This window comes from Gymnogyps californianus, chromosome 10 (assembly GCF_018139145.2).
Source record: "Gymnogyps californianus isolate 813 chromosome 10, ASM1813914v2, whole genome shotgun sequence".
NCBI classification, from domain to species: Eukaryota; Metazoa; Chordata; class Aves; order Accipitriformes; family Cathartidae; genus Gymnogyps; species Gymnogyps californianus.
The window spans coordinates 5,763,151-5,784,737 of record NC_059480.1 but is presented as its reverse complement, the minus strand read 5'-3'; the positions used below and the strand labels follow the sequence as shown (position 1 = coordinate 5,784,737).

The following is a 21,587-nucleotide window of genomic DNA, read 5'->3' as shown; positions in this document are numbered from 1 at the left end:
TTCTCTGAATTTTGTTCTTCCTTCTGAAGTTATTAAATATAGAAATTACTAGTTAAAAAAAAAAGCATCAGTCTGATGAATATTTTCTGAAGTCTGTTAGGAACAATAATTTTCAATTTTTTTCCCCAAAGGGGTAAAATTATAAGGCTGCCCCAGTTTTAAGGTTCCTCTCACTTTGGGTTGTGTATAAAGCCTTATCTTGTCTGCATCTCTGTAAGGCTTTATGTGTAGCCATCTCAAACAGGATGGAGCATCAGTACTTCAGAAATGAGCACACTTGCAGCTAACCTCCCATGCCCTTTTTGGGAGGTCTTTACAAGCTGACCAAACATCAGAGCTCTTTCAGAGATCTCAGCAGATTACAGGCCAAAGGTGAAAAACCTCTTCATGTGAGAGCAGGGAGGCCGAGAGGAAATTCCCACGTGCTTGTCTAGAGGTGCCGGCTCCCCTGAACCCTTTGACTTCACCAGGGCACCACCGCTGCCAGGAGAGGTGAAAGCAGCGTGCTTTGCGCCATCTGATCAAACACTCGCACAGCAGCACTGGTGGTTAGCGCTTGGCAAAACCGCTCCTCTGACTGCAGCAGTACTTAAAAGAGCTATTTTTAAAGAGACCAAGGATGCACAGCACTGCGTGGAGGCGGCAAGGAAGGCTGGAAATGGATATACATGCTACCTGTGAGGAACCAGGTGCCTTCCTACTGTGTCTGCATCTCCAGGACTCTCCTCTTCCTCCTGGGAAATCCTCCCTAAGGCCCTTCAAACCCCTTCCAGCATCGGCACCGCACAAGGAGATGCCCTAATTTCCGTGGCCTTTCCCCACAGTGCAGTGGCAGGCAGCTGCCCTCCTGCCTTGGTGAGATCCATATACCCACCTCCAGCCCTCCTCCCACCCTCCACAAACCTTCCTTGTTGGAAGTCCTTTCCTTATGTGCATTTTTGGTCAGCTTTTCTCCCATCTCTCCTGGATCCCCTGCACGCAGTGCCTGTTCTGGGCTCGTGTCCTCTGCTCACCAAAATGTTTCAGAGCTGATGCACGAGTCCCACAGGATGCTGACAGAGAAAGCTGCCCCAAACTGATAACGCTGGTGAAGCCATCTCTAAAGCACATGAAAAACGACGTCAAAAACAAGCAGATGGGCTGGCACCGCACTTCAGCGTCAAGTACGCAGGATTAATTACTCTGTTAATCTTACACAATATGATTACATATGCATCATCCTATTATCATTAAAGGGAACTGTATTTTAGTATGTGGTCCAAGGTTTTGCTGAACGTGCTCCACTGCTCTGGACACCCACCTTGGAGAACTATTGCTAAACCTAGACGCAACACACAATAGCACATCCCTGTCCTTCCCTCCTCCACCTTTGACCATCCAGACCCAACACATCAACCAACACTCCCTCTTCTCCAACGGGCAGCCTCTGCTCAGCCACAAGCCACTTTCTAAAGAAGCAGGAGTCAGAGGCTCCCACATAGCTACATGGAGCACTGGCGGGTGAGTGCCTATTTTTGGTTTTACTTCCCTATTTCAGTTGTGCCCAAAGAAGGAAAGAGAAAAGGCCCTTTTCCATTTCAGATATTAACATACTAAACAGTGTAACTGCTGACAAGAGAGTTGGGCAGACTGAGAGATACAGATATTACAGACCAAATATATCACTTTACTGGTTTTGAAATACTCAACTTCCTCAGCAGCCTTTGCATATTACAAGCCAGGCCTAACCAGGCTGCCTAGTCTGAAATCGTATTTAGTAACAGGGGATTGGGTTTGGCTGTTCAACAGGAGGACTTCTGAGTGTTTCAAAAGGGGCTAAAGATTTTGTCCTGGCACAAATGGAAGATAACTCTTCAGTTCAGTGTTACCAAAGCATGTTAAGAGAAGGAATATCTCTGCACTAAAAATGAACCTGTGCTTGAGAGGTTGGCTGGGCCTTAGATTTCAGCTGTCCTGCAGACTGGCATCCAAGGCCAAAATAATAATAATGAGTCATTGCTGCATATGTGTACTTTGCACACGCACACAGAGCTGCCCCGTGCTCCCACACCTCCCGAGAGAGGATGACTCCCATGTCTACATGAGGTCCTGCTATCTCACCAGCCCACCTGAGGTCACACCCCAAGACACGTCTTTGTCCAGTGAGCAGAAGATTTCCACAGAGAAACAAGGAAAAAAACAAAACTAAAACACACCCTTGTTTAAAAAAAAAAGTTTTACAGGGGTGGAGCTCCATGGCTGACCTGCTTTTTTGATCCTCTATTCTATACCCAAATCCCACCTAACCAGAAGTCAAGCTGTCTCCAGCTTAGTTTCCTTCTTTCCCTATGAAAAGAGCAGCTGCCAAAGATGCCCAAGGCAATGTGCCACGCTCTTTCTTTTCCACTCACCTACCTCCAGCAGTGCGTTGCCACTCCTGCCAACGCTCCCCAGGCCTCATACTGCTCCATCTTGACATCCGTGCAAATTTTGGCTGCTCTCTACCCTCTTTGGGGATGGAAATCCAGCAGCCCCCAGGCAGGCAGACCCTGGAGCTCCACCACCCCAGCCCAAGCGTTTCAGTTTGCAATGCTAAAGGTAATACAACACTGGGAGGGAGAAGTGTTCCCTGGCCAGAAAGGAAGAAAGGGTGGTGCATTTTCCGTATTAAAGATTCAGGTTTTAAGCAGAGGAGAGGAGATTAGCATGTTTCCAGCAGAGGAGGAAGTGGGGAGCAACATCTGGCACTCTTGATGCCAGCAAGTTAAGGATTTAAAGAAGCAGCTATACAATGAGGTCCTCCCAAACCTTCTTCACACGTGAAAGCAGGCATAAACCCAATACTTGTATTTAGAGGACTCTAAAACTGTCCCCTACCAAGTTAGCTTTCCCGTGCACAAGAGAAAAGGCGGGGGGTCCCGGCATCACCACCTTCCCCAGTCACTGCAATGGCTCAGGCTGCCCAAGAGTCTTGCTTTGCATGATCAAAACCTTATGGTGTACACTAATTGTATGCCAAAGGGTAGCAGCATTCACGCAATTATTGGACTAATCAGGCCCAAAGCTGAAGCACAGAGCTCTAGGAATATTCAATATGTGATACGGATATTTTGGACTAGCTTGTCATCCCAGGAGGCAGCTGCCGAAGGCTTGCAGCGCTGCAATAAGGGGCAGCATGCCAGCGGGGAAGAATGACAGAAAGGAAAAGTAGCAGCACCAACAACGAAAGCACTTCAGGCATGTTCAGCAGAGGTCAGCTGTGAAACCAGCTGGCTAATTACTCTAACCTAGCACCACCAGCAATATCCCCAGAGGGTTTCTGGGGAAAGCCCTAACTGAAATGAGCCCCAGCACACATCTTATATTAATTTTATGTAAGTCTGAATAATCACTGGATCTTAAACATGTATCTGTGGAGCATAACCAATACCTATCAACATCTACAAGGGCTCCCACAAGAAGCAGAATAAACGCTTTATTTTGCTTTAAAAGAGAAATATAGAATAGTAGCAAGGGGAATGGCAGAGAACCCTTCCCATTTTCTTTACTGTCCTCCCAACTCTGCATGCAACACAAGGCAGCCCCAGTTCAAACAGCAGTGCCTCGGAATGTATGTGGCCTCGTCACGCTGACAGCAGCCGTGCTCTTGCTGGAGGCATGTGAAAGGGAAAGGAAGAGGAAGTCATCACCTTCATCTCCAGGTTCCTTCGCTATCCACAGTGGTTCCTGTCAAACCCTTCCAGGCAGAAGCAGATTGCCAGGTAAGATCTGTAGGAGATACCACCATGCGGAGCACATCCGTGCTCTGCACGCAATTCTTCATGCTCCCATCTCCCTTCTAATCGAGTTCTCTAGCCTAGGAAAGAAATTAAGGGGGAGATGTTAGACAGCCACATCAGACTGATCGGAAACCACCAGACTGGGGACTACAACTGCCAGCTGGGACCACACAGCAAGTCAGCAGTGACACAGAAATGCCCAGAGCCTGCAGATGCTGCTGTGCCCACACCACGGGCAAGGGTGTCCTTGGTAAGACCAACAACCAAGCCACCAATACCTTTAAACATAACTTGTGCTCAAGTAAAACAGAACACAGAACCTTATTTTGAAGGCAAAATCTGCTGGTGAAGACCTGCAGAACTCCCCAGAGTCTAACGCCAGGAGCCAGGGTCAGGGAGAGCTGGTAATGCCGAGATCAGGGCAGAACTCCTCACCCTCAGCACTGGAATTCGGGGTCCCTAAGGAGATCTCAGCAACGCAGCCTGTATAAATGCATGTGCAAAGCCCCTCTTGAGGATCCCTCTCCCACTGAACCATTAATAGCAAAACCCACCGCCTACACTGATGCAACACAGCAGTGATGCACTGCACTTATCTGATGACCGTTGCTGGAAACACAAAAGAGCCTTTACAGAGTTTATTTTTCTAACCTCTCCCCTACTTCTAAAAGAAACTCAGTGTAACTGCAGCACGTGTCCTGAAATCCCCTTAAATAAGATATTAATCACAAGACTGTTTAGCAAGTGAGAGCACACAGTTCGCTCGAAAAACACCACCTCCCATAATTACCCTGCCCTGGGCAAGTTTCCAGTGTATGTGCATGGCCTGGCATATGTTTCACCCCCAAGTCCAGCAGCTCAGCTTTCTGCTCTCAGCAGGGAGCCCAAGTGCTCACAGCTTAGGGAGAGGTCCTAATATGCTGATATTTACTGCCAGCTTGAACCATCCGAGGACCCGAAGCCACTGTAGCACACCGCAGCACCGCAGCAGGGATGGGAAAGCAGTAGGAAAAAGGTAAGCTCAGGCTTTACAAAGTTTGTGTGATGAGGAAAGGGAGGAAGATAGAAAAAGAGAGGTAAAAAGCAAGAAAGGAGGAAGACAGAAAAAAGAGAGGCGCTGCTCGGTGCAAAGAGACACCGGCATGCAATGCCTTACCACAAGCACTGAGGTCCCACCAGCGCCGGCTGCTGCAGGTTCTCTCCGGGTGAGAAATAATGAAACTAAAATGACACTTGAGGGTTAGGTCAAAGGGGAGCAAAACAGAAAGAGCTGGCTGCTAGATTGAAAAATAATGTTCTTCGCTTCTCCCGGCCAGCAGCGGTACCTCGGTGTAGCTGCACCTTTGAGAGCCACCTCACCCAGCAAGAGGTCAGCCATCACAGCAAGCAATTAGAGCAAGCCAGCCTCGGGCGAGGAAATTTGAACAGGCAGACCACAAAACAGCTGTAATGCGGTACAGGAAGGCTGGATGAGTAATGGTGAGCCTGAGCCCCAGCACATTTACATGCCAGGCTAGGAAATCCCCACCCAGTGAGCTCAGCAGAGCAGCAGGATCCCCTTGCTGCAGGCTGTGTTCACACCAGGCTTTGTGGCCTGCAGTAAGGACACGTTTAAGTTAGAGAAACGATGCAAACAGGAGAGAAAAGGGACGCAGAGGAGCACAGGCAGTCGAGCAAGCCCTGCACACCGGTTGTCCAGCCACGCAGCACTTCTTCAGGGACATCACTTTTTAAAACATACGACAATCCACCTCCGGCTCCCCCCTCCCTGCCCGAGTCTGCCTTTATATATGACTGAAAAGTGAACCCAGAGACGCCATCAGAGGCATGCAGCTTCTGCTGCGGCAGTGCCTGGGGCAGCTGCAGAGCTGGGAGAGGAAGCACAACGGCCAGGCTGCGGCTGAGGGAGCTGCTCAGCTGTCTGCCCGCTCCCTCCCACTAATAGGGCACGATGCTCAGAAATATTCACCAGCATCTCTGGGAGGTAAGAGGATTGAGGGGACATGCATCCCTCACCACAGCAGGACAGCAAGATTGCCTGCTCAGGAGCACCTCTGGTGGCCCGGCACCTTCCAGATGTGCACAGAGCCGGTGCTGGGAACCACCAGCTGCAGGATGGGCAGCATCCCTCAGCACAGCTCGAATCCTCCGTGCTTGTCCTACAAGCCACGAGCACGAGAGCGATCAGGCCCCCTTGCCTTCTGGTCAAGCCCGAGTTCAACAAATTCATCAACACAGCATTTCTACAAGGCAAGCATTTGCACCACCAGGAATACTAGCAGAGAGTTACTGGAAGAGAAGATACCTTGGAAGATGCCAAGGTTAAGTAAGGACCCAAAATTACCCCCTCACGCACAACAACGTTGTAAAAATTATCACTAATTTATCATTAATTCTTCTTCCCTCCTCAGACAGAAGATCTGTATGGAAAGATACTGGAGGATGCTGAAGGTCTAGCACCAGCCCAGGTAAGTTTATCTGCCTGAAGGGAATTAATACCCGAGAAACATCCAGGCTCCAGTGTGACAGGTATGTGCACTAACAGTCAATAATCACAGAGAGCGGGATCAGGAGGCGAGAGGAGGCAGCAAGCCTCCACTGTCGTTCAGCATCCCTCGCGCTGGCCGCCGGCAGAGACTTATGGCTTATCTTCTTTCTACGGGTGAGAAATTATTTCTCCTTCCCACCTTACCCAGCTGCAGCATAACCAATTGCCTGATGGCTGCTTTGGCAGAGGAAAACATCCTGCTGGCTGTGTTCTTGTAAAAGAAGTGGTATTTGTTTATTGCTTAATTGTTAATGATGATTCATCCCAAAATTAGAAATCTTACCACCACAACTCTTCTACAACATAATAATCAAAACCCTGCCTGTCGGGTTAATTACAGTTAAATAGAAAATCATTAAACCACTGCAGAGCAGCGCATCATCCAGGAGCGCCCCAGGCCAAGTGGCACAGCAGCTCCCTCGCGCCAGTGGCTCAGACCGGGTGCCAGCATGGCCGGGAGGGCATCGACGCATGCTGCCGCAGGGTGTCCTGACGGGGAGCAGGGACATGAACACACGCCACCACCACTAGCAGAGACAGCTGCGCCCTCTGGTCATGTCAGTCAGATGAGGAGAAGATGCGAGGAACGAAGGAGCCTGGACAGCGCAGGTCCACCTGATGCAGGGGAGTGGGACGTGAAGCCCTGACAAGGGCTCAGCCAAGAACTGGAATGAGATGCTGAGGAGCTTCAGACCAGGACTGGTCCATGAAGATGACTAAGGCAAGGACCGGGAGGTGGGCTGGGAACAAGCTTGAGAAGCAGCAATGGCTGGAACAACTACCGGCCTCTCGGGCCACTGACAGAGCCCATGGTTCCCCAGGTCACTAGTGCCAACCAGCCAACAAATCCTCCCCACACAACCCATCCTCCCCACCAATGGTCCATAGAGAGGACAATGTTTCATTACCACTGTTTGCTGATCACTCAAGTGGCAGAAGTCTGTGTGGTGGACTCAGGAGCCCAGCCCCTGGCAGAACAGCCCTCTCCTCTCCCCACACATCACCAAACACACACACAAAAAGACATTATAATCCTGCACCTCATTTTGTCACGGCACACTTCCTTCACATAGCGGAAGTGCTCGCTGAATGACAGTGCTGAAGCAAGGTTCTACCTCTTTGTTTTGGTTTTTTTTTTTCCACTAAATAAGTTAAAAATAAAAAAAGGTGTAGTAAATAAGGCACAAAGGCCAGATAAAGTGCCACGAGAGAGGCAAATGAAAGCTGTCAGAGAGAAGTGATTCCTGCCTTGCTTCTGTTAGAGCTGCTATGAAACCAAACAAACACCTTAAAATAAACTTTTCACATCTCTTATTGCCAGACCCTTGCACAAGGTCAGACCCATGACCAAGTCTGCACATGGGCTGAGTTCTCAGCACCAGAACTGCATTTCACGGACATCAGAAATTATTAAGAGGAGTGAAGTCCTGGCAATCTCCCAGAAGAGCACCCAGAACTGGCTCGGTACCCTGTGCATGCCTCAGGTCCCCATCTATATAGAGATGCTTTCCAACAAACTCACTGCAAACTGCAGATGCTCAGACATTTATGAGGAGCACCACAGAGAAGCATACTGGAGAACTTACATTTTTGTCCTTGGGGTTGGGTTTAAGTGCACAACAAGTAAAGCACGTCTCAGAGCAGCATAAAGAAAAAAAGGAAAAAAAAAACCACCCAACCACAAATACACATCTGTTTTGCACAATGAGGAAGGCAGCAGCAAGCCAAGCAGCAGCTGTGAAACCATGCAATCAGAACCTGTAGCACACACAGGTCAAATTTGAGCAGTATAAGGAACTTAAATGCTATCCTGCCTTCTGAGAGCCTGGCTTTGCAACCCTTTCCTCCTGCTATTGAGGCCCAAGTTGACAGCTTAACAATTCTACAAGGACACAATAATACTTGATAAACCTGCCATTACTACAGTGTAAACTGTTGCATTTATATATAAATTTTTGACATGGCTGATGCTACTAGAATACTACCTCTGCTACAAAATGGAACCTTCTTATAAATAAATTATAATAAAAAACTAAAACCAAAGACATGAACATAGTCTGAGCTACAGGAATTCCATGAGTTGCATTCATTTTCATGGGACGTAGCTTTGCTTGGTTTTGACACCTTCAGCTTGAGAAGCTATCGTTGACCCTTACTCAATTCAATTGCTTCACAATACTGCAGGAGAAAGACTTCAGACACCAACCACTGCTGAAGCTAGAGGAGCAGAAGGCAGCAGTTTCCAGGGGAAATACAAAAGTCCTTCCACTTTCATTAAAGATCCATTCCCCTTTATTAAAGCAAATTCTAGGACAAGCCTAGGGCTACTGCAGACCGCTGCAATTAATTCCAGTTACACACATAAGTTGGGCAGCTTGCGCTTAGGCAGAAGAACGATCATCATCTCAGAGCAACAGGTCTTTGCAAACACTGGACAAATTCAACAGCACCACAGAAGACACAGAAACCCAACGGCATCCCTTCTGCAGAAGAGAGGCTCAGTGGCCAAGAAAGCAGAGAGCAGTGAAGGCACTCAGGTGGTGCCTTCAGCGGGGATTTGGGGATGATGCTATCGCCGCTGCCAGACCTCAACCTCTGCTACCCAGGAACAGGGTTACAGCCCTCAAGGGCAGGAATTGAAAATCCAGTTACTGATTGCTATCTTGGCCATATGCCTGGGGAAACGCACACCCAAGTTGTGACATTATCAGGTGTCCTGGTTTCGGCTGGGACAGAGTTAACTTTCTTTTTAGTAGCTGGTACAGTGCTGGGTTTTGGATTTAGTGTGAGAATAATGTTGATAACACTCCGATGTTTTAGTTGTTGCTAAGTAGTGCTTATCTTAAGCCGAGGACTTTTCAGTTTCCCATGCTCTGCCAGCAAGCAGGTGTGCAAGAAGCTGGGAGGGAGCAGAGCCGGGGCAGCTGACCTGAACTAGCCAAAGGGGTATTCCAGACCATGGAACGTCATGCCCAGTATATAAACAGGGGGGAGTTGGCCGGGCGGCGCGGATCGTGGCTCGGGAACTAACTGAGCATCGGTCAGCGGGTGGTGAGCAATTGCATTGTGCATCACTGGTGGGGTTTTTTTGTTTGTTTGTTTTCCCTTCCTCCCCCTCCTTTTTTGTTATATTCCTTTTCATTACTATTATTATTATTATATTTCATTATTACTATTGTTAGTATTATATTTTACTTTAGTTATTAAACTGTTCTTATCTCAACCCACGAGTTTTACTTTTTTTTCCCCCTCTTTCCTCTTCCTCACCCCACTGGGAGGGGGAAGGGGGAAGTGGCTGCGTGGTGCTTAGTTGCTGGCTGGGGTTAAACCACGACATCAGGATATGGTAGCGAAGAAATCCTCCGCTATCACACCACCTTCCCATGAACAGAGCTAGAACCTCGTCTAGCAAGTTCAAGCAGGACTCAGGCAAGTTCAAGCAGGACTTTCTGTTTCCCACACGTCACCAGGACACAGTGCAGTAAGAGAAATACAGCCAACCCACACAACAGCCATGGTTCAAGCAGGAGCTACACCACGGCCACGAAGAAAGATTACCTGTGCAAATTATGGCTAATCCAATCTCCCTCACCCAGCAGCAGCCTCACCCAGGCAATACCCCACCAGGATCCTTTTTCCACACCTACCAGCTTTGCAGAAGCTTCTCACCGCTTTCCCCAGACAAGGTACTGCAAGCACAAACAACATTTCCATTTCAAATCCATCTTGCTTGAGAAAAACTCAACTTCCTTGATCCTCCTCCTCAAATCAGAGCTGAAGAACTGCTCGTTTTCAGTGAGCAACACTAAAGTAGCTTCTCCCCAGGCTTTTTTTAAGGGGGTAGTTTTTGCAGCTCATCTGGTCTGAACCAGTACACCTACTTTTTGACACAAACACACAGCTAATATTCTCCTGGTAACCGGCTATAAAAAATTTCATTAGAACCACCAATAACACCAACAGCTAAATTCAGTTTGGAGAAAAATAAGAAGTGTAACTACAGAGAAGAGAGGCAGAACATATCTGGACATTTGGAGGGGTTTGGGTTGGGTTTTGGGGTTTTTTTTTTTCCAATTCTAGAGTTTGTTTTCATGAAACCTAAGAGAAAGAAACGAAAGGATGTGGCGGGGCTCAAAGATGCCCAAGGACCAGAGAGACCCAAAGCCCTCTAGGAGATGGCTGCTTAGGAACAAGCCCTGTTATTATTTGGCAGGAGCTGAGAGGGGCTAGAAGGAGCAACAGTGGCAAGGGAAGAAGGTTTCTTGGAGCGTATGGTTAGACAGGCATTTGGCCAAGGGAAAAGGTGTACAGACTGGGCATTCTGGGCATGCCTGCAAGGTGCTCTTTAGGCTGCTGATCTAAGAAACACTTTAAAACAACTGCAAGATTGTGACACACAGCATTAAAACATGCAATAGCCTGTGGGGCAATCTCAGAGGGGGAGAAGCGGGACATGATTACCTTCTTGCCCAGCCTGAGTGTTTTCACTTTAGAAAAGCAGCCAGCAACAAAAAAGCTAGCCACGAAAACCCTGCCACCAGCACAGCCTGCGGTTACCGAAATCCTGGCAGGTGAGCTTAGGGCAGAAACGATGGGCCAGGCTCTCCAAAAGTCATCGTCACCGTCCCGCAGCCCCAGGTGCCAGCTGGCCGAGAACAGCATGTGTTGGGACTGCACGCCCAGGGGACGCCGGGGGCTGGCAACACGCTTGCAGCAGCTCACTCTGCTCACCAGGAGCCCTGTGTAGTGTTTAATCACACCCCAGGTTTGTTTTCTTCCAGATGAGGGAGTTACAGCAACCAGGGGAGATCCACATGGGTGGAAGCTGGGAAGAAAGGCCTGAGATCTCCTGACAGGAGCGACTGGTTTTATCAGCTCAGCCGTCGATCAGACCACCGCCGAGGTGCTGAGAAGGCTGAGCGCGGCCCCGTATGGGCTCTGACAGATGGGCAGTCTAAGACTCAGCTTAAAACCCTGCCGACGGTGGAGCTGAGCCGCGAGCAGAAGCGGCTGTGACAGAGCCACCCCTTTCCTGCCCCTGCTCCTGCGACCTCAGCGGCAGCCACCCCACCGCCGCGCTGACCTGCTTCGGTGCACGCGTGGCAGGACGTGACGTTCACGCCTGAGACCACTTCACAGATGTGAAACGCTGGCACCAGCGAGACGATGTTTAGGAACAAAATTAAGCATTTGAAATACTACCTGCAGGGTTTTACTTGCTGTCCTCACCGAGCATAAGATCTCAGCTTGGAGGTTGCAAAGGAATAGTGGGGGGAAAAAGGCATTTCTGCAATACCTCAAAAAAAGTCAGGCTTCCAGAGTGTTGTCTGCATGGAGACAGACGGGAAAAATCAAGCCAAATTAATGGCAGGCATGAATTTTAAAAGTATGAGTTAATATGCATTAATGACCTTGGTACACTCTCACATCTGTAGCTATGGTAAGCTTAGATTTCCTTGATTTCCATTCACTTCCAGTATGAAGTAAACTAAATTTAATTAAAAGTGTCCACGCTGAAACTTAACACCATTTCTGACATCAAATTTTACAACATTCTTAATTAACCTCTCTGAATTTTTCTCCTTAGATTGCAAGTATATGATCATCTATCCATCTAATTAAACAATCCATGAATATCTAATAAAATATTTATCCGATTGCACTCCCCTAATAACTAGGAAAATTTCTCAACCTTAGAACACGTAGTTCATTGAAATGCATCAGTGTTGTCCATCTGAAAGAGACAAGTGTTTTGCAAAGTGATTTGCAAAGTGATAAGAAGCTTCCAAAATTGAGAGCGGAAGGCAGAAGGGAGCTACGCCACACTTGAAAATAAACTTGATTTTTACCCCAGGTGCAGACTTGCAGGAGTTCCCCTCGATTTTTAAAAATGCACTTCTAACCACATTTGAAATTTCTGAGCCACATCCACAGGACTTAAAATATTCCCAGTCCACACCCACGCTACGTTATAAAAGAATAAAATAGAAGACAGCAAGTAGTGACTGCTCTGAAAACCAGCAGATAAATCTAAAGAAAATGAGATTCCTTCCATGCAGCTCTCCCATCTCTCTGCACTTTGCAGATCCCCCTGTTAGAAGCAGGCAGCCTTGCCGCTGGCTCGGCATACTCAGCACAGCAGCGGTCCATGCACACAACGCGTGGGGCTACTGCTCAACACCAAGTCTCCATCACCTTTTCAGACTCCTCAATCCATAGGTGAGCTGCTCATTTTGCCAGATTCAAGACGGCTGTTCTTTAAACACATGTTAAATGAAATTTGAAGAGCCTGAAAATGCCAATGATCCCTCAGTCCCCACTTTGTATCATGAGCAGAAAGCCTGACTAACCCATCACACAAGTCATTCTTGAATTAAAGTGTCCTTCCAGCATGGCTCTTCTTTCCTTTCCAGCTGGGCACTCTCGCATCTCTCAAAATACCCTTTCATGTTACAGGCACAAGCAACATTGATTTCTATCAATCCCATTTTTGCCTTCAGGAATCCCCCTGCCTCCAATACCAAAACACATCCTTGGGACTATTTCCTTCATCTCTGCTTCTGATTCCTTCAGCCTGAATCCCATCTCTGTTCCACTAAAACCTGCCCCTGCAGCATTTGTTGGAGGTAACTCATAGCATGTCACTTACTGGAGACGAGGTTCCCCTCCACGATGTGTTGCGTTCAGAAAGGTGCAAGGCAGCTTCCTAAGAAGAGTTATACACTCCATAAAATATACACTACCAAGCTCTGGAAGGAATTTGTTAAGGCACAACTGGTCGCCCTTTTATGATCCTCCCAGGAAAGCTCCACTCTTTCATGAACATAAGCATTTGTGAAAAGTGAATTTCAAGATTGCAAGAACAGCTGTTAATAGGAAACAAACTTCAAATTCACAGACGCAATTATCTGGATGAGAGCAAAATCCATCCAGCACCTTCCAGGCTCTCATAAAACATATACAGTATTTCAGTCAGATGCACCTGTGAAAAATCAGCACAGAGGAGCCAGAACACAACATTTCCATCTCTGCTCCATTTCTGCTAATGGACCTCACTTACAACGTGCCCAACTCCCCGACAATTCTTTACACTGAATATCTGCTGAAGAAATAAGAGCTGGGTGGAGTATTAATATAAATTTATATAAAAATGTAAACAAAACAAATATAGTTTGATCTCCACAATTATAATCTTGTACATCCAAACCTCTAATTTCCTTAAGACCTCTTGCAAGCACAAAGGATGGCAGGATTACAGTCGGATCACAGGGACAATCAAGAAATAACACAGTGATTATCCATCCCTGGACCAATGTAAAATCTTTAAGTTATGCAGAACTATACCTTGGGGGAAGGAGGAGAAAAAACAAAACAACCCACAAAACCCGAACCAGATAAATAAACACAACATCCCAACGCAGCTAACAAAGGATCACACTCAAATTTTCAGTCTTGCTAGGCAAGGCAACTCATAGCATGAAGGTATCTGAGCAATCAGGGAAGATTTTAAATTATTTATTTACTTATTTAAAATACAAACTAATTGCTTTCAAGATGCTCTGTGCCTGAGCTGCTCTGTGCAGAAGGCACAGGAAGCTCTACACTACCCCTCCACTCACAGCATTTCCTGAGGATTGTCTTACAAACAAATTTAGAAAAAACAAAAAACTCATTACTCTGGTATTGTGAGTTAAATGTTATTTCAAGATAAAAAGCAGCTCCTTGAGATTAGTCACCTGCACAGGAAAACCATGACCACGCATCTCTTTTAGTCCCCAGGAGATCCATTTTAGAAAGTAGCCATCCTTGCTGCAAGATTGCCGTGACAATTTCTGTTGTCATCCCATCCCATTGAGTGTCAACACACTCTCCCCTCAGACTAGGGGCTCCGCTGGCACACGCAAGGTATTTGCGGAACATCCAGTGAATGCAGTCAGGCTGATTTGAACCCCTTTGATTTTCTAATCAGTGAATGCTGTATTACAAAGGAAAAAAGGGCAAGCCATAATGCATATTAAAAAAATTAATCACTGCTGTCAACAACAACTATTTTTCTGCAAAATTTTACAGTTGAAAATGCAAACTGCTTCATCCATCGTAAGCAGGAATGGATGCAATATTTATGAGGGGAGCATTAGCTTGTTTCCAGTTTCTCTCACCCCCAGGAACCCCAGGCACAAGCCTGGGCTCCACAACAAACACGCCTGCCAGTACCACGGGAGCTGCTGAAGGAAGATCAGTCGTACAGACAGACAGATTGGCATCCTGTGCTGGATGCGCTTAGGTTCTCTGCTTCCTCCAGCAGCACAGAGGTACATACCAGCAAGCGGCTTCGCTCAGTTAATTTTCAGTAGCTGCCAGTTCCCGGAGGAAACGCACATCAGGAGCACACAGAAATGTTAGCACAGTCTGGCAAAGAGCTCTCTTCTGCCTGTACAGACATACCGTTCCCAGGCAAAGGCATCTGGGGCACAGGAGTAAATGTAAAAAAGCACAGGCCTCCCTGCCCTTCAGCATCCTGTTGGTAAGAGGGGGGATATTCTGTGCAATGTTTCTATTTTAAATAAAGATCTCACAAACAGACCTTTTTTGAGCTATTAGAAGAAGAATAAGCAAGATGCTGTGTTGCAGCTTTCTGTGCAACCTTTGTTTGAGAACAAAGGTTGTGGTAACTTGTGAGCAACAGATCATGAGCAAATATTTAAGATCATCTGACGACTTACTTGCTGGCAGAGCTGTAAGTTCAGAGACACCAAGCCAAGCACCCAAGGCAGAAACTCAGCCGGCAGCTTCCAAACGCTGCTGAAGGACCAGCAAACCCGAGCTAAGCAAAGGCACCACCTGGGACCTGCTGAGACAAAAAACTAGAGGACAGACCTCTGACGTTGCACACAGGTGCTCAGCCACACAGCCCTGTTACTAGTTTCACAGATGAGCTCCTAGTAGCTCATATGACAAAGTTAGATTTCATACCCAAGATCAGCAGATGAACGTGCTGCCGTACACACACTCCACTCGAAAGGACCTTTACCAACCCTGGCACCAGTGAACACACCAAGAAACACATGTACAATCTACTGGTACACGTCGGGAAGCACATGCACACTGGCACATGCACTGCTCATTGCTTCCCAAACTAAGGGATCTATCTTGCAGAGCTGAAATCATAACAACAGGTAGGAATGGGCTTAAGTGCTGCCTTAAAACAGTTAAGTCACTGCTTTGCACACCCAATTCCGGACCCTCCTTTTTATTATTGTTCACCTCATTACTCCAGGGATCAGAAGGAAAGCTCACCTGCAAGTGGAACAAGCAGACGTGCATTTGCATCAGTACCATCAGTGAGCCTCAGGGAGGGATTTTATGGAGGAAGCTTTGGGTTCACATCTCACTGAAGGCTGAACTGCAGTGTACGTTTCAGAAAGGCAACAAACCTTGATTTTTTACCTATAAGCAAGTGGCTCAAATATATAAGTTTTTCCAAGATTTTTAATCACACAAGTGATCAGAGCATCTGATAACAATGATTCCTGCTCGCTAGACATCTAAGAGCACTTTATACTGAAAGCATCTCATTTCACCTTCTAGTCTTTTAATCAGCGCAATTATAATTAAAAGAACATTCAAAGGAACCACTTATATTCCACACTTCATAGACAAGTTACCAGTCAAGCAGCACAGACTTCAAGCACATCTGAAGTCACCAGGAATTTTAGTCAATCTCTACGTAATCTCAATGAAAACGTTCTCCAAACACAAAGATCTCCAGCAGCTGGGCCACCTTACACTCAGAAACAAAGCCTGTCCTCAGCAAAGCAGTTATAGCGCAAGCTATAATATGTAGGTCAGCAATCTAGGAAGGGCTATGGTTAAGACAAAGTATCAGATTGATTCATAATGCTCTTTGATTGCTAATCCTGTGCAGAATTGTGATTTACATCACCCTAGCAAAATCTAAGGGCTATGGAAAAGGTTCGTGCATTTCATAAAAGACCATCAAAATGGTTCTGGCAGATCTTTTGTCGTGATCTTTATGAATGTCGAGTTGAGAACAGGAAAACGACATTTCCACTGAGGGCTGCACGTGCCGCTGAGCCTCTCCTGTGGAAAGGGAGGAGAACCATGACTCTGCTGCATCATTTCTGCCCTTTCAAAAGCTGCCAATGCAACAGATCAAGTGGGTCAGGAGAAGCACAGGAGGTGGACGAACTTGAGTTCAAACATCTCCCCCGTGTCAGCCAGCCTGAGAGCAAAGGGCAGGACAACCTGATGCAGATTTCGGCCAGCACCCATTATCATCCTCCGCTTCCTCCAGCCTGGAGCAACACAGAAGCAGGGAGAGCCCTGTGCTTCCCAAGTGTCTGTGGTTAAGATGCCTGCGTGGGCGGTGTCATGCACACACCACCTTCGGCAAAGGGCTGCCCTTCAGCGGGCCATCTATCCTCTGACAGAGGCAGGCAGGGAAATAAGCCTCTGAATATACAGTAATCTGCTTCTGCGGCTGAGTTCCTCTTGCACCATGGTCTCAAGGACAGAGTTAAAGATATGAAACATTACTGGCTGTGTCTGCTTTGCCATTCATTAGACCACCCCTGGCCATCTCATACTGGCACCTCTAATTCCTCCCACGCATTTCCAGCTCCTGCAACAGAGGACTCTGCCAGCAATCGCTTCAAATCAGAATTTAAGTACTTGCCTATTTTGTCCCTAGAAAACTAGGTCTCAGTGAACGATGATGCACCTCCATTTCCATGGTTTGGTTTTAACCAAGTTACAGACTATTTGCAAACAAACAGTAGCCACCAGAGCAAGCAGCCTGCTTATCAAAGCCTCATCAACAAATATTTGTTTGCACAGGAATTAGGTAGAGATGGTCATGTATTTCTCCTGTTTTCTGAAACGTAACGTCGCATTTGCTGTCAGCAAGAGACGCATACATGCCCAGCTGAGCACTGCAACACCACTGATAATGTGGCAGCTCACTGCACAGGGCGTCCATCTCCGTTTTCAGGCCAGCCACCGCTTTTGCCAGAGGCACACATTTAGGCAAAGGACCCCATGATATACCCACAAAGCCCACACTAAGTCACTGCTGCTGCATATGAATGCAGCCCAAAACAGAGCTCCTTCCACAGTATTTTGCCTACCTAAGGGAAGCAACCATAAAATGAAGGAAAGAAAGCCAGTGGATAGATTTAGCTGGAGCCAAGCTGCAGCCCTGCGAGGCTGTCCTGTCCCCAGCACCCACGGCGGCTGCACCGGAGCTCCCCAAGCACGCACACCTCGGCACCACTGAGCTGCTCGCCTCTGCAGCACCATCACCTCCAGCAGCAGCAAACCGATTTATTAGCTAAACCAGAAGAAAATAGATGATTTGTCTAGACTCAGCACCTGCATCACCTCTAAAGCAGCAGCTTATGCTGAGGCAAGGAGATCGGCTGCCCAGAGCAGAGGAGACCTGAAGAAAGGCTACCTGCCCTCGGAGGTGCCCGTGCCTGTTGACTCCGGCCCCACAAGCCCTCACCCTCCAACAGCAAAAGCTGCAGCTAATAGGAAAAGTTTGCCTCATTAGACGCTCTTGGCCTCTGTCCCAGGGGCCTTCTGGGGAAGATTTTTCCTGGGAATATTCTTCCTCCCGGGAAACATTCAGCATCACTCATGTCTATATGAACTCCTCAGTTATGCAAAGTTTCACTCAAACCTTCCCTGACACCATGACCCAGGCAAAAGAGCATGGTTATGAAGTGCAAGAGATGTGTGCTTGTTACCTTATCTTGTCCTGGACCCCAGCAGATGAGGGCAACTCTCCAAGAGGCACGACCAAGGCCAATAACCAGGTTTTGCAGCAAAAGCTGAGGACAGAAAGCTGCCCCTTTCCCCCTCAGTAATATACTTTAGGTAAGCCTGCCCCACGCTGCTGAGGTCTCCTTCCACTGATTCCCCTCCGAGAGCAGGAGGATGGTGCAGGCATGCATCACAGTGCTCCCACATATTTAAGGTTATCCCAGCTCAGGAAAATTATTCCACAATCCTTCGTGTAAGGAGCGCTATAAAATCCCGTTAGGTTAGCTACCAACCTTGTAGGCAAGTGCAGTCCGGTGAACACGCCACTAAGGAGTCACACATTGCAAGTTAGATTCACTCCTCACACATTAATAGGCAGCTCTGGTTTCTCAGTCCCTCACAGCCAAGAAAATCTCCTGCTACATCCAGCTGCCCCACGATGGCACCTTTTCCCTCTCAGATATTTTTGTTTTGACACTGTCAGTGATTAGATCCAGTGGCAGCAAGCAGTTATGGAAACAGCATCGAGCGGCAGCAGTTTCCATTCCTTTACCTCCCCGGGTCCCCTTCCACTGCCCCAATTTGCAGGGAGGCTTGTAAATACAGCAACTGAGATTTGCCACGAAAGAAAAACTCTAGTGCATGGCAACACAGAAAACACACTAAACATTATTCTTCCTCTCTGCAGTCTGACCTGCTGTGAGCTATTAAAAATGAATCTAGCTACTTCTAAAATTACTTACAGCATATATCCCTTGCTACAACTCGTAGGCCCGTGTGGACCACGCCAGCAAGGATCACTTAAATTCAGATGAGAATAAGCACAAATACGAGGAGAGGAAGGGGCTAGAGGCACAGGGTACGTTCTTCGTTGGCATTATCTGCCTCATCCCCTGCCCGATCTCCCTCGGTGCCGGCTCCGCGGCCAGGATCGACTGGGTTTTCTGCTGGCAAAGCCCCGCCGAGCGGCGCCGGGACCGGGACCGGGACCGGGACCGGGACCGGGACCGGGACCGGGACCCCGCCGCTTCCCGCCCCTGCCCGCGGAGAGGAGCCCGGGCAGCGGCCGGGGCGGGCGGGGGGTGTCCGGCCGAGGCAGGGGGGACGAGCAGCCCGCGCAGCCACGGCCATAAACAGCTGCCGCTTACAAGTCTGTATTTATGGGGTTATGAGGATGAAAAACAATAATAATTCTAAGAGGAATTAATAAAGTTACGCCGCAGCGCAGCTGGCACTCGTCAATCAAGGCAGCGCCCCGCGCCGCTCACTCGCGACCGCCCGCCGCTCGTGGGTCTCCCCCGCGCCGGAGCCGCCCCCCGGCCCGGCCACGCCGAGACCCCCGAGGGCCGCGGGGCTGAGCTGGGCTGGGCTGGGCTGGGCTGGGGGCGGCGCGGCCCCTCCCGCGGCACCTGCGCCCCGGCCCCGGCCCCGGCCCCGGCCCCGGCCCGGCCCCGCCGCCCGCTCAGTCAGTCAGTCACTCACCGCCGCCCGGCGCCGCCGCCCGCCTTTGTTGCCGCCGCGACCGAGGCATTTAAGCATCGCTCCCCCGCGCGGCGCCGCGCCGAGGCGGGGCGGGGGGGGCCGGGGCCGCCGCCGCCGCGCGGGGGGGAGGCGCCGCCAGCCCGGCTGCCTCCAGCGGGAACGGGGCAAGCGGCCCCCGCCCCGCCGCCCCCCGCCCGCAGCCGCCCCGGGTAAGGAGCGAGCTGAGGGGTGTTAGGCGGTGAACGGTACCGGGGGGGGAGGGGGGGCTGACGCCGGTAAAGCCTGGTCAAAAACTCAGGGCGGCTGCTTTCCTGGAAAGGACGAGTCATTCAGGGCAGGGCAGCGGCGCCACAGCATCCTCATCCTCCTCCTCCTCCTCCTCCGCCCGCCACGGCAGAGCTGCGGAGGAGAGAAACGGCTGCCCATAACCGGCAGACCCCGAGCCTTCCCCCGGGGTGCCTCCTCACCCGCACCTACCTCCCCATGCCCCGCGGTAACGGAGGTGTCCTCGCCCCGGGAAGCCGTTAACGAGGCTGAAGCGTGACCGGTGACACTGGTCTGACGGAGGAGCGTGCCAGGGGAGAGGGTCTTGCTCGGTGTTGTACTTGCCTGGGAGAAAGTTTCCCCATCCCCCTGCAGAAACCCTCGGGTGGGAGCGCACAACACCCTTCCCTGCCCGCCTGCCTTCGGGGAGTTTTTTTCTGGAGACACACAAAAAGCGATCATACCCCTGTTACAAACACAGAGGCTAACTCCAGCAAAGCTGCCACCTAGCTCGATTACTACAGCCTTATTTTGAATATACAACGCAGATACATCAGTACTTCATTAGCAAGACGCAGGACCCTTCCCCCAGCACCTTATTCCGCTGCCGCCCCCAGGAAAGCCCTCCGGCCCACGGCTCCATCGGGGCCAGCCCCAGCACCTTTGTGGGCCGGTGGTGCAGGGCGCGTGCCCGAGGGCTGCCCGCCGCACGGAAAACGCAGCCCACGGCTACTTTCTGCCTTAAACTACGTTCAGGCTTTAACCTCTTTCAGCCTCTTCTATTTCTCTGTCAAACATAAAAGCACAAGCAGGGATCAGTGTGTGCAAATACATTTTGCCAAGTTATGTACTAATTAGGCTCCAGGCAAGCTAACATGATTAGTGTTATAAAAGCTTGAACTCTGGAACAGGAGAGACCCTGGCCACGCAAGTCAAAACAAGGGTCCTGCTTAAATCAGCACCGTTCCCCATTGGGGGGCAATCAAGGCTGCAGGACACGGTACACTGTACCTACCCTGGCTGCTGCGCTTCCAGTGCTCAAATGGAAAGAGCAAGCAAACCATTTCTGGGGTGTACCCATGTTTTTGCACCTTGAAAGGAGTCAGCTTCTGGTCTGGGGTCATATCCTACAAGTTTGTGTCCAAACTCGGCATCTCACTGTGCATTGTTCCCACTGTGCTGGTTTTGACTGGGATAGAGTTAATTTTCTTCATAGTAGCTAGTATGGGGCTGTGTTTTGGATTTGTGCTGGAAACAGTGTTGATAACACAGGGATGTTTTAGTTACTGCTGAGCAGTGCTTACACAGAGCCAAGGCCTTTTCTGCTTCTCACCCCACCCCACCAGCGAGGAGGCTGGGGGTGCACAAGGAGCTGGGAGGGGACACAGCCGGGACAGCTGACCCCAACTGTCCAAAGGGATATTGCATCCCATATGACATCATGCTCAGCATATAAAGCTGGGGGAAGAAACAGGAAGGGGGGACGTTTGGAGCGATGACGTTTGTCTTCCCAAGTAACCGTTCCGCGTGATGGAGCCCTGCTTTCCTGGAGATGGCTGAACACCTGCCTGCCGATGGGAAGTGGTGAATGAATTCCTTGTTTTGCTTTGCTTGTGCGTGCAGCTTTTGCTTTACCTATTAAACTGTCTTTATCTCAACCCACGAGTTTTCTCACTTTTGCTCTTCCAATTCTCTCCCCCATCCCACCGGGGGGGAGCGAGCGAGCGGCTGTGCGGTGCTTGGTTGCTGGC

The 21,587-nt window shown here is 49.2% G+C and overlaps 1 protein-coding gene across 3 annotated transcripts in view; it reads right to left on the bottom strand.

Moving 5' to 3' along the window:
- Positions 1-19,628, bottom strand: part of ST6GAL1 (ST6 beta-galactoside alpha-2,6-sialyltransferase 1) — a 48,698-nt gene extending 29,070 nt beyond the window's left edge. The window contains exon 1 of one of the 3 annotated variants that reach the window (XM_050902832.1): positions 19,573-19,628. The gene's annotated coding sequence lies outside the window, so the exon portion shown is untranslated. Of the gene's footprint in view, positions 1-3,668; positions 3,806-15,029; positions 15,101-19,572 lie in introns of those variants that run through there. The other 2 variants (XM_050902830.1, XM_050902831.1) reach the window with 2 other exon arrangements.
- Between the last annotated feature and the right edge of the window lie 1,959 nt (positions 19,629-21,587).